The sequence below is a fragment of the Myxine glutinosa genome, chromosome 5, assembly GCF_964187855.1.
Source record: "Myxine glutinosa chromosome 5, kmMyxGlut1.1, whole genome shotgun sequence".
NCBI lineage: Eukaryota > Metazoa > Chordata > Myxini > Myxiniformes > Myxinidae > Myxine > Myxine glutinosa.
In genome coordinates, this window is record NC_136265.1 from 19136048 (window position 1) to 19151769 (window position 15722).

Below are 15722 nucleotides of genomic sequence, written 5' to 3' on the forward strand. Positions count from 1 at the left end.
GACTTCCTCTCCCTTCTCGCCTTCCTTCTTATTCCATCCAAACTCTGTTATGTCCACAGCTGGTGGGTCAGGGCAGTCTGCTGCTTTCCAAAGCAGCACCTGTAGATGGGCACGCCATCCACGGAGGAGAGCGTTGCGCTCTGTAGGAGGCAGTGTCTTCAGTGCTGGGGGGGTTTTGCGCTTTCGGTAGATGTCATATCTGGTGACGTTCAGAGATGCCGATTCCCTCTCGTTGTACAGAGCCAGGAAGAAACCACTCACTGCCTCTGTAATATGTAAATCAGTAGCTCCCTCCTCTCCGATGAAGTGAAGCAGGTCACCAGGTACTACTCTCATGGCCTTGAGTGCGGACACCTTCCCTTTCGCCGGGGATAGGAGGTGGTGTCACATCCGGAGAGAGCATGCATAGCCAGGATGGAGCGACACTGCTCACCGAGATTCTTTACTGTCGAATTGATGTTGAGAATAGTGCCATCCCATCTCTCCATCTGCAGGTTACATGTGATACCCACCTTCCAGCACCAATAGACCATGAGGACGAAAACATCAGTGTCGTCGCTGAGAATGCGGACAGTTTCAGCTCCGCGACTGGCTGCATCCAACCTGTATGAGATGAGGGAGACGTCAGCCTCGTCATGAGTGACAATACTGTCTGCTTTGCTGACCATCTTGATGTGATCTCCTATGCTGTGTGTGCACAGGAGCTCACCCAGTCTCTGTTTGTTTGTCTTGTTCTTCATCACTTTGTCGCGGCTAGGTAGAGGGGTTGTCAGTGAGAGTCGGTACTCTGTTGAGCTCTCCCCAGCTCTTCTCTGCCTCTCGTGGTCTTTGGCAGAGACTTGCTCATACCGGTCAAAGATGACAAATGTTTCGGTGATGTAGCGATTAAGCCGGCGCCCCATGCTGGCTGCGAGGTCAGCCACAGTGCCTGACGATGGCCACACCACGTGGTAGATGAGCTGCGATGCATCAACGAGTACAACATGTGGTGGGTGGGGATTGGGGGCAAGGATTCCAAGACGCTGGACGATCACAGACTTGTTACCCTTCCTGAGGCATCCATACTCATCGATGATGGATGCAGGGACCGGGCCGAGCTCGTAGTCAAAGAGGGCAGAGAGCTCCATTCTTCTCTTGCTCCCCACCACCAGCAGCCGAGCAAACAACGCCTCAAGGTCACATATGATCTTCGCATTGACCTTCACTCTTTTTTTGGTGAATGTCATTGTCACCACCTTATTTGAGATGGGCACATGAAATCTCTCAGGAAGTGATGAAGAGAACAGTGTGCTCATGTCCTGTCCGATCTTCAATGCATCTTGCACATTCACCTTTTCATCTGCCACCTGGCCATTTATGATATGGTGGAGGGTCGCGGTCTCTATGGTGAGTGGATGGGAGTTTTCCTGTAGCACTCTCAGGATTTTAGCCCGGTCCTCCGCATCCAATTCCCGCCGTCCTTTACCCTCTTCTTTGTGTCTGTTGGGCTTCATTGTCTTATCCGGTGCTTCAGCATCGTCGTAAATCTAATCCAATGACTTGGAGAGATAGGAGCAGATGCCGAAAGATTGGATCCACACGGCGACCTGCTCAGGGTTGGTGGAGATGCCCTTCATGCCTCCTACTCCCTTCCCTTGCTTGATGCATGTCTGCTCCCCAAACATGTCTCCACTCACTGCAGCTGCACCATCAGAGTGGCGGCACACATGGCTTCCAGCGTAAAGGTCATCCTTGGCAGTAGCAGGAAGGTACTGCATGTCGCGCAGATACCATGTGATCCATCTTGCGTAGTGGTGATGACCGGCAGCAAAGAAATAGGGCAGCATCTCTTCAAGGCAGTGTTGTTGCAGCATCCAATCACCCTCTCTTTCTGCTCGCCAGAACCTGTGAGCTATTAGGGTAGGGGTGATGAAACAATCCACCCATAGCCGGCCTGTGGGGTGCTCTCTGGTTTTCTCCAGGAATGCCGTTATCTGCTCGTGAGTCTTCTCTCCCTCCTCTAAGAAGTCATGAAGAAGAGCAGACACAACCATACGGAAGGCTCACATAGCCTTGGGCCAGGCCTTCCCGTTGAAGATGGATTTCAGGCCTCCAAATGATGCACCGACTAGTTCCTCCACACCTGTTGAATTCATCAGTTGTCCGATTGAGCCGATGAATGACATGAGAGTGTGCATCATCCCAGGTCTGAGAACCACTGATGACCATCGCTGCAGATCACTCCACTTGATCAGGCAAGCGATCACGTACAGCTGCATGTCAAACGTGATATGACTGTGGCTCATGCCAAGCTGCCTCAGTGATGTGTCTAAGTAGGCAATGGTACTGAGCACTGTATCAGGGTGGGCAGGGGGCGAGTCAAGCAGTGGTCCAAAGACACTTATCGTCTTCAGCTTTGGAGCACTGTCATCACCATTGCGATCTTGCACAACATTGTAGGCTGCCCAGTCCAGGGGAAGAGGGGAAGAGTGGAGCTGCAAGAGCCAAGCATCATCCTTCTTCTGTGCTCTTGAAACACTCTGTTTGATGGCTTCTTGGAAAGCATCAGTTCTTGGGACTTCTTTCAGAGCTGGTGGAGTCACCTTCTTGGGGCCTGTGTAATGTTCAATGACAAAACTGCTCTTATGAGCTCTCCTAAGTTTCCCAGCTTCAAGCTTCGTCAGACGGGGTAGTTTCAGCGACATGACCTTACCACCAGGTGTGGCTCCTCCGGGGAACAGAAGACCTGCTGGATTCTGCACAAACTGAGTGGCCATGGCATGAGTCGTGCGGCGACCATTGGGTGTGAAGACCACAAGATCAAAATTATCACCCCAACTGTGGATAGGGCCGATGTGCCTCTCCAGGCCGACTGCGCGCAGGAACTTATCTGGGTCCTCAGAAGTATATTTGGCAGCTGACACTAACATTGAAACTGTAGCTCAACATGAGAGTAGGGGCACTAACCACGCAAAAAAATGTTGGGTGAAAAAAAATCCACGGCTTTTACATCCCTTTTTTCACATGAAATTTTGATCGCAGGAAATTTTTATAAGAACACTCACGGAAAGCATATCTGTCCAAGTGTATTATGTCCAAATTTCATACGGATCCTTCAAATCGTTTGCTCACACGAAGCATTCAAACGGAGCAATAGAGCGAAACAGAAATTTCAGTGTCCCAGGCCTATGTTTGATAGGGTTAATGCTATTAATGCTAATTTTGCTAATTGCCCGACATATGCAAGTTAGCATCCGGCAGTTTCTAAGTGCTGGGGACCCATACTGTACATTTCTAACTTAAAACGTTGGGGTACTCAACATTTCCGGGTTCACAAGAGGGCTCTATAGGCTTGGCAAGTAGACTAATAAGAACGAGAGATTCCATGAAAAAGAAAAGTTGGGGTTGGAGTGCAAGTTTATGAAATGTGCATAAACAATGACGTATTACCAGACTCGGTGGCATAATGGTTAGAGCATCAACTTTAAGTCTGAGATGTCGGCAATTCGAACCCTGCTAGTCATACAAACGATTAAACATGGTAAGTGCTGCTTCCTTGCTTGATGCTCAGTCTGTGGAGGATAGAGCACAGATAAGCTTCACTCCTTGTAATAACTCGAGCACTTGCATTGAGAGTATTGCATAATCGAAGATCCACTTTTTAAGAAACCAAGCACTCTTGTTTTAGAATATTGCATTACCAAGATGCACTCCTTCATCAACCCGAGCTCTCCCTGCAATATTCCGAGCTTGCCCGCCCTTTAGTCAGGTTCACGATGTTTTTTCGTTCAAAATTTTGGGAGATTAGCAAAACTATACATTTCTGGAATACTCAGAGCATGAGGAATCCAAAAATTAATGTTTACATTTGCGTAAACACCTTTGCGAAAATGACCCTCAGGACAGTGATGAAGATCCGTAAAAGCATATTCCTGAACGGTGTAGACCTCGTAGATCCTGTGTATAGGACTTATAGTTCAATCTGATACTAACAAGGCTGCTTTTTCTTGCTTTATAAACCCAAACCTATAACTTCAAAGGACTTGCAATATCATGTATTATGTAATGCAGTTATATCACAAATATAAAGACAATGGTTTTCAATTACCTTTGTTTGTTGCTTTTCTATAATCCTGAGCACTATTTTGAGGCCTTTATTGGATTCCTTGACCCAGAAAACATAGGATTAGCATATTTAATTAAGTCTCTAGGTTGACTAGAAGCCGAGATAGCGCAAAATATGTATTTTATGGTGGCCATTTTGAAAATCCAAAATGGCGGCCATGCAGGTGTCTGTGCAAATGCCAACATTGATTTTCGGATTCTCCATGCTCTGATGATTCCAAAAATGTATAGTTTTGATAATCTCCCAAAATTTTGAACGAAATTATATTTGTTAACATAGTGAACCTGACTATCTTCATCACTGTCCTAAGTGTCATTTTCGCAAAGGTGTCTATGCAAATGTAAACATAAATTTTTGGATTCCTCATGCTCTGAGTATTCCAGAAATGTATAGTTTTGATAATCTACCAAAATTTTGAACGAAATTATATTTGTTAACAGAGTGAACCTGACTACTTCCTGAAATATACCGAGCCCACCCTCCCTCCCTGCAATATTCCGAGCTCTCTCTTCCTTAAATAACGTGGGCTCCCTGAAATATTCTGAGCCCGTCCTCCCTCCCTGAAATATTCCAAGCCGGTCCTCCCTCCCTGAAATATTCCAAGCCAGTCGTCCCTCCCTGCAATATTCTGAGCACATCCTCCCTCCCTGCAATATTCTGAGCCCTCACCTCCCTCCCTGCAATATTCGGAGGCCTCACCTTCCTACCGAAAATATTCTGAGCACATCCTCCCTTCTTGCAATATTCCGAGCCGGTCATCCCTCCCTGAAATATTCTGAGCCCGTACTCCCTCCCTGAAATATTCCGAGCCGGTCCTCCCTCCCTGAAATATTCCAAGCCAGTCGTCCCTCCCTGCAATATTCTGAGCACATCCTCCCTCCCTGCAATATTCTGAGCCCTCACCTCCCTCCCTGCAATATTCTGAGGCCTCACCTTCCTACCGAAAATATTCTGAGCACATCCTCCCTTCTTGCAATATTCCGAGCCCTCACCTCCCTTCCTGCAATATTCTGAGACCTCACCTTCCTCCCTAAAATATTCTGAGCACATCCTTCTTGCAATATTCCGAGCCCTCACCTCCCTCCCTGCAATATTCTGAGGCCTCACCTTCCTCCCTAAAATACTCTGAGCCCTTCCCCCTCCCTAAAATATTAGGAGCCCTCTCCTCCCTCTCGGCAATATTTTGAATCCTCTCCTCTCTCCCTGCAATATTTCGAAGCCCACCCTCTTCCCTGAAATATTCAGAGCCCGCCCTCTTTCCCTGCAATATTCCGAGCCCGACCTCTTTCCCTGCAATATTCCGAACCCGCCCTCTTTCCCTGGATTCTGAGCACATCCTCTCTCCCTGCAATATTCCGAGCCCACCCTCTTTCCCTGCAATATCCTGAGCCCGTCCTCTTTCTCTGCAACAATCAGAGCACGCTCTCTTTCCCTGCAATATTCGAAGCACATCCTCTCTCCCTGCAATATTCCGAGCCCGCCCTCTTCCCTGAAATATTCAGAGCCCGCCCTCTTTCCCGGAAATATTCAGAGCCCGCCCTCTTTCCCTGAAATATTCAGAGCCCGCCCTCTTTCCCTGCAATATTCCGAGCCCGACCTCTTTCCCTGCAATATTCCGAGCCCGACCTCTTTCCCTGCAATATTCCGAGCCCGCCCTCTTTTCCTGCAATATTCCGAGCCCGACCTCTTTCCCTGCAATATTCCGAGCCCGCCCTCTTTTCCTGCAATATTCCAAGCCCGCCCTCTTTTTCTGCAATATTCCGAGCCCGCCCTCTTTCCCTGGATTCTGAGCACATCCTCTCTCCCTGCAATATTCCGAGCCCGACCTCTTTCCCTGCAATATTCCGAGCCCGCCCTCTTTCCCTGGAATATTCCGAGCCCACCCTCTTTTCCTGCAATATTCCGAGCCCGCCCTCTTTTCCTGCAATGTTCCGAGCCCGCCCTCTTTTTCTGCAATATTCTGAGCACATCCTCTCTCCCTGCAATATTCCGAGCCCGCCCTCTTTCCCTGGAATATTCCGAGCCCGCCCTCTTTTCCTGCAATATTCCGAGCCCGACCTCTTTCCTTGCAATATTCCGAGCCCGACCTCTTTCCCTGCAATGTTCCGAGCCCGCCCTCTTTCCTTGCAATATTCTGAGCCCGACCTCTTTCCCTGCAATGTTCCGAGCCCGCCCTCTTTTCCTGCAATATTCCGAGCCCGACCTCTTTCTCTGCAATATTCCGAGCCTGCCCTCTTTCCCTGCAATGTTCCGAGCCCGCCCTCTTTTCCTGCAATATTCAGAGCCCGCCCTCTTTTCCTGCAATATTCCGAGCCCGACCTCTTTCCCTGCAATATTCCGAGCCCGACCTCTTTCCCTGCAATATTCTGAGCCCGCCCTCTTTTCCTGCAATATTCCGAGCCCGACCTCTTTCCCTGCAATATTCCGAGCCCGCCCTCTTTTCCTGCAATATTCCGAGCCCGACCTCTTTCCTTGCAATATTCCGAGCCCGACCTCTTTCCCTGCAATGTTCCGAGCCCGCCCTCTTTTCCTGCAATATTCCGAGCCCGACCTCTTTCCCTGCAATATTCCGAGCCCGCCCTCTTTCCCTGCAATGTTCCGAGCCCGCCCTCTTTCCCTGCAATGTTCCGAGCCCGCCCTCTTTTCCTGCAATATTCCGAGCCCGACCTCTTTCCCTGCAATATTCCGAGCCCGCCCTCTTTCCCTGCAATGTTCCGAGCCCGCCCTCTTTCCCTGCAATGTTCCGAGCCCGCCCTCTTTTCCTGCAATATTCCGAGCCCGCCCTCTTTCCCTGCAATATTCCGAGCCCGCCCTCTTTCCCTGCAATGTTCCGAGCCCGCCCTCTTTTCCTGCAATATTCCGAGCCCGACCTCTTTCCCTGCAATATTCCGAGCCCGACCTCTTTCCCTGGAATATTCCGAGCCCGCCCTCTTTTCCTGCAATATTCCGAGCCCGACCTCTTTCCCTGCAATATTCCGAGCCCGCCCTCTTTCCCTGGAATATTCTGAGCCCGACTGCCCATCCTCCCTCCCTGCAATAAACCCGAGTCCAATGCCCTAGATTCCAGAAAACCATTCCTCACCTATGTTTTGTCCCCATCAACCCATCCCTTTTACAATACGAGAAGATATCATTATTTTCCGAAAGACCACATCTAAATGCAAATCATTATTTTGTTCTCTTCTAAGTACAATAAATGCTTAAAACAAGAAAGCACAATCGTCCTCATCCTAAATGTTACAATATGACGCTAAGGATTCCCCCTTACCATCACTGGAATTCCTATTATTTCCTGATAGCACATTATCAGAGAAGGTGCAGTAGGAGTGATCAAGGTTAATGATCTTGCTGTGGAGAGAAGAATGACAGTCGTCATCAATGGCGTCTCTCCTCCCGTGAGATTTGCGAGGCTGCATAGTGTTGTGTGGCGTGAAGGCGAATCGCGTTGGTACAGCATTTGGTTTCAGCTTTCGCGGATTATCAGAACGCCCAGATTCATACTGCGTCTCATCAAAATGATTCTGCATAGGAGATCAAAGATGGAAACAAAAAAATAAAACAATGTCTGAATTGCATTATTTACATACAAGTATAAAAATAAATAAACTTTATTTATTAATAATAAAATAAAAAAGAATAAACAAATAAATAAAAATGAATAAATAAATAAATAAATAAACAAGAAGACGTCATGCAGAGCACGATACTTGCAAAATCCACCCCCCACCCCCAAGAAAAAAAATTCCATTGATACAGCAAATTGTCCATTTCATCAAGATTAAAATTGACAATCTTGATCAAAGCTCGGGTCAACAGGAAGAAAAGTGACGATTTTTCAGATGAAAAATGATGATTTTGTAAGGTTGACCTTGAGGTGACCTTTGACCTTTTGACCTCAAAAATAGTTAGTTTCCCTATTTAGTGACTCAATGTGCAAATGCTGTTCAATTTTCAAGTCAATTGGATGAAAATTGAGGATTTTAGAAATTTGGCCTATGTTGACCTTTTGGCCTATGTTGACCTTTTGGCCAATGTTGACCTTAAAAATACTTGGTGGTTGAATTCAGTGACCAGATATGCAAGTCCTCTTCAAATTTCAAGTCAATCGGATGAAAATTGAGGATTTTAGAAATTTGGCCTATGTTGACCTTTTGGCCTATGTTGACCTTTTGGCCTATGTTGACCTTTTGGCCTATTTTGACCTTTTGGCCTATGTTGACCTTAAAAATACTTGGTGGTTGAATTCAGTGACCAGATATGCAAGTCCTCTTCAAATTTCAAGTCAATCGGATGAAAATTGAGGATTTTATAAATTTGGCCTATGTTGACCTTTTGGCCTATGTTGACCTCAAATATACTTGGTGGTTGAATTCAGTGACCAGATATGCAAGTCTTCTTCAAATTTCAAGTCAATCGGATGAAAATTGAGGATTTTAGAAATTTGGCCTATGTTGACCTTTTGGCCTATGTTGACCTCAAATATACTTGGTGGTTGAATTCAGTGACCAGATATACAAGTCCTCTTCAAATTTCAAGTCAATTGGATGAAAATTGAGGATTTTAGAAATTTGGCCTATGTTGACCTTTTGGCCTATGTTGACCTCAAATATACTTGGTGGTTGAATTCAGTGACCAGATATGCAAGTCCTCTTCAAATTTCAAGTCAATCGGATGAAAATTGAGGATTTTAGAAATTTGGCAAAGTTGGTGACCTTTGGCCTATGTTGACCTTTTGACCCCAAAAACAATAGGCTTCTCAATTGGGACGAGCTATACAACTTGGTGAGGTTTCATGACGATCGGTTTAGAATTGTGACCTGTAGGCCGGTGACAAACAAACAGACAAACAGGCAGACAGACAGACAGAACCGCAAACGCAACCGACCAATATACTTGAAAAATCTTCGATTTTGCAAGTAATAAATTAATAAATTAATTTTAAAAATATGAATAAAGAGAATTTATTTATAAATAGGTACGTTTTTGCATGTGCACAATTTACTGTAAATCACAGAATTAATGACATGTACTGTATTCTTGATGAACCATTCATGACCATTACCATAAGCTTGTCATGGTTTCCATTTCCAGAATGCATCACTTTCTACATGAACAGACGGTCCAGGCAGAATTAATTGGTCTGAAACAGGAACAACCAATCAACTTCTCGGACTTGAAAACGAAAAACGAGAGGACAAGGAAAGGAGGAAGAAGATTCCCACTGGAGAATACTGTCGTGTGACTGCTCTCCGTTAAGACCGAGAGAAAGCCACGGGTGGCAAATCGAGCGTTAACTTCGAGGCGACGATCAAATACGGATTTTATATCGACGCACGGGAAGAAGAGAGAAGAAGAAGAAGCGGGAAGCTTTTACCTGACGGTCCCGTGCGGTAGCCTTCAATCCTGGGAAAATTAACTCAAACGGGAACGGGTTTAGAATATACAGGGGAAAATAATATAAGGGTTTATTTACAACGGAATGCCGGAAACAAGAAAATGTGCCGGTTACTAACTAATGTTTCTAAAACGGAGCGCTCCCACACCAGACGTCTAAAACATACAAGGGAGAATTTAACTGAAAATAATGGGGTTGTGCGTGTGTGTGGGCTTATCACAACTCGGCTGAGGTGTGTCAGGGATCGTCAGGCTGGTGCACGCAGTCTGGACGCGGCTCCGGTGTTGGCGGGAGGAAGGCCGCCCGGTCGTCAGCGCTCCACTGTCTCTCTACCGTCCATCGTCGCCCAACAAGCGAGGGTCCAGGGTCAAGAAGGAGGTCCAAACGAGAAGGGGTCCAGCACAAGAAGGCAGTACAAACGAGAGGTACAAAATGCCGGCTAGCGAGTCCTTTTATCGCTTGTCTCGTGACGTCACCGGCACTTTTCACCAATGGCCTCGTCACTTCTCTCCCATGCCATCGGTCGGTCGCCAATCAGTATGTCGCTTCTTGCTCCCTTCCTTCCATCAATCTGAGGAAAGCTTCTTGCCCCGCCCCTGGCCAATCACCAGTCCTTCCTTATTCTGCCAATCGGCGGCTTGGGCGTGGCTCTCGGCCTGCCTGAGCGATGAGTGTTGTTATGCAAGTCTGTGATGTAGCTGGCTGCGGTTCTATTGGCAGCGCCCCGAACTGGCTTCCGGTGAGTTTTATTGTGGGGAATTTAAGTAGTGTGTGTGTGCTGTAACTAATGGGCCTGCCTAGTGTCTGTGTGTGTTGCCATACGGGACCATCGATAGATCACAGATCTCACGAACAGGGGAATTAGCATAATCCCTACTTTAGTTAACACAAGGATCATCCTTGTATGATCACAAAGATACACTTAATCCGACATCCGGGCTAGACAGGTCCCTGCTTATGTACATCGAGATGGTTCTTTTTCTTCACGACAGTCGGAGCATGATACCTACACAGATCTACCTGATCTATATATCACTCTACCCCAAAATTCATAACAATACGTTCTCTGGGGGCTTTTGGGAGCTTCAAGCCAAGTATCGTGGAGTTGGTCAAATACCAGACTGCACTGTGTTTCACTTTCTCAGGGAATAGTCACCTGTTTTGACTTTTTCAGCCAAACCGCTGGGCCGATGTGGCTGAAATTTGGCAGCACAGGTCCGCTTCTGACTGGTTAAACGGGGATTGCAAAGCTCTTTCCGGTCACGTGATCGGAAGTGTGTCAAAATGGCGGACTTAGTAAACTCCTTCAAATATATTTTCTCCAGACCCACCAATCAGAATGCTACCAAATTTGGGTTACAAAATTTGTCCCAGATAAGCTACAGATGCAGTGGTAATATGTTTCTACTCCCCGAATAGTTTTGCCCACCAGAGATACTACAGTGAGCCGCGTTTTCCTTCCTCCATTTTCAGATCGCCTTAAGGCTTAGCTGGTGGAATATTCATCTTTACCACCGCTCGTTTCACCACAACTGAATATTCATCTTTACCATCACTAGTTTCACCACCACTGAATATTCATCTTTACCACCACTCGTTTCACCATTTTTTTATATTTTTTTTTATATTTTTTTTTTTGTATACAAGATCGAGGCTCGTGAAAGAGCTAACATTAATCACACAAAAAGACAAACCGACACACAAAACACAAAAAACAAGGGGAGCGGCAGACAAGATGGGGAGAGAGGGGGAAGGACACAAAAGAGAGGGGGATGAGGGGGAAGGACACAAACACAACATTTGAGAGCAGGGACATCGGGAGGACTTGGGGGGAGGTGGAGAGGATTAAAACATATGAACACTGCAAGGACTCTGGGGTGAATTACCGGGGGTAGAAAAGATCAAGGTTTTCGATGGGGGACGATAAGAGATGGTGGTGAACAGCTGTTTTAAAGACCTGGAGGGAGGAGTGGGATTGAAGGGAGTGGGGGAGTTTGTTCCAGAGGCGGGAGAAAAGGGGAATGAAAGAGTGAAGGTGAGCAGAGAGCCTAGACTTTGGCAGTTTAACCAAAAGAGGGTTGCAGGCAGATCTTGTGCGACCTGAAGGAATATTGGGGGGACAGAGCACAGAGAGAGCTGGGGGAGCAAGGCCGGAGAGGAGTCGGTAGAAGACAGAAAGACCACCAACCTGCCTGCGGTGAGTGAGTGAAAGGCCCTCGGCGTTGACTACATCGCAGGAGATTCCAATGATTCTGAAAGCTTTGGCCTCAACAGCGTGAAGCCGAGCAAGGTGTGAGGCAGGAGCACCAGCCCAGATGGGGGAACAGTATTCCATTGAGCTGCGGATGAAAGCCTTGTATGTGGTGAGGAGCTCAGGTGTGCCAAGGAAAGACTTCGCACGACGGAGGATGCCCAGTCGGCGACTGGCTTTGGAGGCCAGCTTGGAAATGTGGTTTTCCCAAGAAAGATCATGGCAGATAGTGAGACCCAAAAGCTTGAGCGACAGAACTTCTTGGAGAGGATTGTTGAGAAAGTAGATGGGAGGGTTGTCCAGTCGGTCCTTTCGGAGAGACATTGTAAGAGTGTGAGATTTGTCAGGATTGAAAGACATGTTCCACTTGTTTGACCAGTCTGTAATTTTGTCCAGGTCTGCAGAGAGTGAGGAGGCTGCAGACTGCCGATATGAGGGATGAGGAATGGAGCGACAGAGAGTAGAGTCGTCAGCAAAGAGATAGAGAGGATTTTCAAGAGAGTCAGAGAGATCATTGATGAAGACCAGAAAAAGCACAGGGCCCAGAACACTACCTTGGGGAACTCCAGCCTGAACAGGAAGAGGAGATGAGAGAAACCCATTCAGGGCCACACATTGACTACGACCAGAGAGGAAGTCCGCCAGCCATGCGTGGAGATTTCCATGGATACCAAAGACGGAGAGTTTGGAGAGCAGAGCAGGGTGCCAGACCGTATCGAAGGCACGTGAAATGTCAAGGGAGACAGCTCTAATTTCCTGTTTGGCATTGAGGACCTCCATCCATTGTTGAGAAAGCAGAAGCAGCATGTCCAGAGTAGAGTGACCAGGTCTGAAACCAAATTGATGATCAGAGATCAAGCCATTGGAGAAGAGGAAAGATTTAATATCTGAAGCAATGATGGATTCCATGACTTTGCTGATAATTGGGAGAAGGCTGATTGGTCTGTAGTTGCTGGGATCTGTTTTTGCACCTTTTTTGTGCAAAGCGGTGATGTTGGCTGATTTCCAAGCAGATGGCAGATGACCTTGAGCAAAAGAGAGGGTGAAGAGAACAGAAAGAGGGAGTGAAAGAGCAGAAGAACATGATTTTAGGACCCGTGGGCTGATGCCGTCAGGACCAGTTGCAGAATCAGAGTCGAGGGTTGACAGAAACTTTTCCACCTTGTCAGGAGGAAAGGACACAGAGTCCAGGAGCAGCTGGGTACGACTGGGTACGGTGGGTACAGAGAGGGATGGGTTTGGGACACAAGATTTAGAGGCAAACACAGAGTTGAGGCATTCAGCTTTTTCACGTGCGGAGTCAGCCGTTAAGCCGTTTGAGGTGAGGGAGGGGATGGAGGGGGAACAAACACCAGAAACAGATTTGACCAGACGCCACCAGGATTTGGAAGAGGGAGACAGATAAGAGAGTTCGGTCTTGAGAATGGTGAGATATTGTTTCCTGGCTCTCCTGAGGGTGGACACACACTTGTTTCGGGCTTTGTGAAAGGAAATGAGATTTCCTTCCGTTGGATTTGCTTTCCAGGAGACGAAAGCAAGTTGTTTCAGGGCAACAGCCTCACCACAAGATTCCGTGTACCATGGACGGGAGGAAGGGTATGACAACTGAAGACGAGATGGTATAAATCTGTGCATGAGAGAGAGCAATTTACTTTGAAAGAATTCCCAGGATGAGTTGATGTCAGAGGCGGTAGAGATGGGAGACCAGTCCAGATGATTGATGGCTGCTTGAAGACCGTGCCAGTTGGCCTGAGTGAAATGCCAGACTCGTCGACGCTGAGGAGGCTCTCTGAGAATGGTCAGAGAGATGTCCACTTTGACAAGCACATGATCAGATGAGCCGATTGGAGCAGAAGAAGAGCAGCAGACATTTTCAGGGAAGTTTGTCATAACCAAATCCAGAAGAGAAGATGCTCCGTTGACTGAGATCCGGGTCGGGAAATTGACAGATTGTGTCAGTCCCAGTGAGTCGCAGAAGTCCTTTGCTGAAGAGCCATGGCTGGTGAGAGAGGTACCCACACCCAGCCAACTGGCATGGTGACAATTGAAATCACCACATATGAGGAAGAGAGAGTTGGGATGGGTAGATAGAAGTTGGTCCATATTATCAGACAGTGAGATGTAGATGGAGTCATCGCTGATTGGTGGACGGTACAACACACATATGAACAAAAGGTGGGAGCGAAGGGGAAGCCGTAGCCAAAGGTATTCCTGGGGGTGAGGTGGAGAGAGGGCAGTGGAGGGCGAGTGAGGAAGAGAGTTTTTTATAAAGATAGCAACCCCACCTCCAGGACGAGGCTCAGGTCTATCATACCGGAGGAGGGAGTAACCTGGGAGAGATACCAAGGCATCAGAGACATCATGAAGGAGGAAAGTTTCTGTTAAGCAGATCACATCTGGTTTGTCAGAAGCAACCTGTATGGAGAGGTCAGTCAAGTTTGAGCGAAGGCCCCGGATGTTTGAGGTCCATACCGTTAATGAAGAGGAAGGGGGAGCATCGGGTCCAGAACAGGGGGGGGGGAGGGGTAGGGTAAGATGTGGAAGAGGAGGAAGAGGTAGGGAGAGCTGTTGAAGGTGTGTCAGAGATTTCAGAATAGCTTGGAGAAAGGGAAGAATGGGGCGGACAAAAGGTTTGATGGAGATTGGGTGAGGCACAGTGAGGTGTTATTTGAGGAGGGGGAAGAGCAAGGCAGAAGGTTTGGGGAGATGAAGGTGAAAGTTGGAAGGAGGAAGAAGCAGGGAGGATGCTTTGAGGAGGAGGGGTGAGAGGGGAGTCTAGGAGGGGAGGAGCGAGGGAGAGTCTCAGAGGGGAGGGGTGTGGGAGGAGTTTAGGAGGGAGGGGAGGGAAGGGGCAAGGGGGGAGATTTGAAAGGGATGGGTGATGGGGAGGATTTGGAGGGGAGGGGTGAGATTGGATTTTGAAAAGTGAACGATTCATGGGAAACGAACATTTTTTGCAAAATGAGTTTTTTGAGACCTTCGAGTCAAAAATACGTTTGAGGACACTGGAGGAGGGATGGAGTTCTGGATAGTTTAGGGAATGTAGAAAGGAGGAACTGTAAGAGATGGTATTATATATATTTTTTGGAATGAATGGATTTGGTGAGCAAGACGAAAGCATCCTTTTGTAGGAAAAGAAGAAAAGGGTGTTATAATATATGAGAGAAAATAGTTGTTCAGGGGAGAGATTATACATTTCTAACCGTGTCATCGCGTACGAAGAACGAACGAACAAAAAGAACAACAAATAAACGAATAAGACCTGGGAAGGAAATATTTTTTTGGGGTTTTTTTTTTTTTTTTTTTTGTGAGTACAGATATTAAACAAGGAGGTACGGGGTGAACGACTGGTACGAAACAGAGAACGAAAATAATTTCAGCGCATTCGAAGAAATCGCTGAGAGAAAAACAAACCACAAGGTCGGAGACGGTACGGTAGTCCAAGCCTACGAGTACTAGGCCGCAGAATACTCGATACCATTAACCGACGATTGTGTATACATGTACGAAAAATTAGCACCGAAAATTTTCCAAAAGATACGCTATAGGTACATACACCGAAAGATAGATACAGTCTCGACAAAAACACGATTGAGAAATATCACTTAGCTTCGAAAGCGTGAGCGCATGGAGCAGCTTCGAAAAGACGTGACCTCGCCGTGATCTCGCGAGATCCTACTGAATATTCATCTTTACCATCACTAGTTTCACCACTACTGAATATTCATCTTTACCATCACTAGTTTCACCACTACTGAATATTCATCTTTACCATCACTAATTTCACCACTACTAAATATTCATCTTTACCATCACTAGTTTCACCACCACTGAATACTCATCTTTACGATGACTAGTTTCACCACCACTGAATATTCATCTTTACCACCACTCGTTTCACCACGACTGAATATTCATCTTTACCATCACTAGTTTTACCACCACTGAATATTCATCTTTACCATCACTAG

The 15722-nt window shown here is 47.0% G+C and overlaps 1 protein-coding gene across 1 annotated transcript in view; it reads left to right on the forward strand.

Moving 5' to 3' along the window:
• LOC144892212 (uncharacterized) overlaps positions 1-15722 on the forward strand; it is a 623022-nt gene that overhangs the window by 595255 nt on the left and 12045 nt on the right. The window lies entirely within an intron of this gene.